The sequence below is a fragment of the Culex pipiens genome, chromosome 1, assembly GCF_016801865.2.
Source record: "Culex pipiens pallens isolate TS chromosome 1, TS_CPP_V2, whole genome shotgun sequence".
Lineage (NCBI taxonomy): Eukaryota > Metazoa > Arthropoda > Insecta > Diptera > Culicidae > Culex > Culex pipiens.
This window is the reverse complement of record NC_068937.1, coordinates 82,497,388-82,499,974: the sequence shown is the minus strand read 5'-3', so window position 1 is coordinate 82,499,974 and position 2,587 is coordinate 82,497,388. Positions and strand designations below refer to the sequence as shown.

General features: G+C 44.0%; 1 long non-coding RNA gene across 1 annotated transcript; it reads right to left on the bottom strand.

Moving 5' to 3' along the window:
* Nucleotides 1-257: 257 nt before the first annotated feature.
* On the bottom strand, nt 258-2,295 carry LOC120430060 (uncharacterized). Its single transcript, XR_005607542.2, has 4 exons — nt 1,313-2,295; nt 1,192-1,260; nt 1,010-1,125; nt 258-919 (listed from the first exon to the last, which is right to left on the bottom strand). It is a non-coding gene; the product is annotated as an uncharacterized LOC120430060 (long non-coding RNA).
* Between the last annotated feature and the right edge of the window lie 292 nt (nt 2,296-2,587).

The following is a 2,587-nucleotide window of genomic DNA, read 5'->3' as shown; positions in this document are numbered from 1 at the left end:
TTATATTAGAAAATGTAACAGTATCTGAAGCTGCTCAATCCCGTTAACAAACCATTTCCCAAACAGGCGTGAGGATAAAGGCACAGGAACCATCAGGAAACATCGACGATCACTCCCAACATCCCATTATCAAATTCCCAACAACGCGATATCATTAAAAAAAATCAGATTCCCCTTCGGTCAGCTGCACGGAACAAAATCCGGTTTGCGGAATCGGAAACTTTGCTTTCGATTTGCTCTAAAAATCGCAAATCTCGGTTTGCACCTTGTCACCAGCTAACCAGACATACATGAGTTCCTGAAAGACAAAAGCAGATCGACTCACCAGAAGATGCCGCTTCCCGCGCCACGAAGTCGATCTGGATGAGGTTCGCGTCCGCTGATGAAAAGTTCTCTCGTTCTTCTCCCCGTCTCGTCCACCCAGAACCGAAGAGTAAAGAATTGTAACGCACAAAAATGATTAGTTCTAAGTTGTATGCATTTATTGGCCCTTTTGGGCGGAAATATAAAAAAAATCAAATGAAAAAGAAAGTTTTACATGTTTGGATCCAATATTTAATGGCGCTCCTTCTTGGGCGACTTAATTTTGCTGCATTGATTAGCAGTCAAAATGCATTTTTAATTCTAAAGTTAATTATTAAACTAATGTAAATGTGTCAGTGTTATAGTGTGTAATCCCCCCTGCTGTTGGCCAAACTGCATCCGTAGACTCCTTCAAACGGCCCGGTCTTCGTGACCCGCCGTCATTCCAGCATCCCGCCGAAATGAACGGACCGCACCGGCTTCCAGCCGGTTCTCCAGCCGATTCTCCTGCTGCATCGCTCGTCCAGCGCTGCTTGATCCACTGCTGCAGAAGTTGTACTCCTCCAGCCGCCATTTTGTTGAATATCTTGAAGTAATGCGGAAAAGAAAATAGGGCCTGGACAAAGTCCAAAAAGGGCCTTAGAAAACGACTCGTCCAAACAATTGATCCAAAAATCAACCCCAACGCTAACCACACGATCCTTACCGATCTCACATCATTCCGACGCTCACAGCATCGATGCCGTGCCGGCCATTTTGTAGAAAAAGGTTGGCACTTTTTTTGTAAGGCAGTGGCCGCAGCCAAGCCTTGATGACCACTCTCTGTTCAGGGAAAATAAATTTCCTAGTTAGTAATACCGACTAACTATAAGCACACGATCGCACAACCTGCACTGGACGCAGTTTCAAACTTTGTCCTACGTCTTGTTCACACTTTATCAGCCCTTTCGCTGCGTCCTGTAGGACAGTAAAAATTAGAAAAGATTCACTTAATCGCAGATCCTCTTACAATGGTCAGGCTCTTCTTAGTCAGGAAATAATCCACCGAAAAACAATATCACTGTTGGTTCGTTGTGTCGTTACACTGCGTGTGGAATCTGGTGTACACGCAATCCGGCCTGTTTTTCGATTAACCATCGACTGATACTGCTGCAGAGCGGGTCATCGATCTATATTGGGTCATGGGTCATGTGTGTGGCGTGCGTATGTACTGATCGTTGTGTTGTGAGAGAGGACCGTGAGCGTAATTTGGATCGGCCCTCAGGGTTCCTGATACCAGTCAACCGGTTCGTTGATGATCCATCCCACGTTGCGGAATTGATTGAGATTTCGCGGTAAATGTGGGTGTTCTTTGGAGTTGCGTGGGTGAGGGAAAGTGCTCCTTGACGCGTGCGACATGTTGAACACATGTCATGTTGGTGCTCCATCGGGAAATGGCGGGTTTTTTGGTGTTATGCAGAACAAATGTTGCTTGGGACCAATATGGGTGCAAATCCCCTGGTTGACCCGGGAAGAGATTGTCCACTCTCGCGGACGTTGCGTGCACGAAGTAGTGTGTTGGCCAATGTACGGATGCGTACGATAATTGTGGTGTTGTTCTGTTGTATGAGTGTAATGTAGTACAAATACCTACGGATTATAAGTATTTGCCCTTGTGGTTCTGTGTGGGGATAAGCGGTCGACGATTGGCAAACCTGATCACATGAAGATCGTGGTCAGGTTACAACACCCCCAGACCCAATGGCAATAAATAATCTTAAACCGTGGTTTTTGATTATTTATTGACACTGTTTATCGTCGTGCAACTTTAGTTATCAAAATTTCATATATATGTAGTAATGCTGGTGAATTTGTTGGGCAGTTTCTAAGAGAAAAATGATCATGCTAGAAAATCGCGAAAAGTGTAAGAATTTGTTCGTGCTGGTTCGAACTGATCTTTGACATGCCACAATCGCCGTCGCAATTGTTCAGAAGTGTCTTTTCGATCTGGAATTATTGTTTTGAAAATTTGTTAGGTACCTAAATTAGTTAAATTCGTCTAATTGAAAAAAATAATTACACTTGTTATGTAAAATTATGACCTATACTCAGAAACATACAGCTTTCACCCTATTCTCAGAAAATTTAACCCGGAATCAAATCTTGCGCCGCGAAAAGCCCAATATTACGACCTTCTTCATCAATCAACTCGTATGTTGAGACACCACGACGCGCGAGAATTTTGCATGGCACATACACAGGTCCGACCTTGGCCGAGTAATTTTCAACAGCATTTGATAACTTG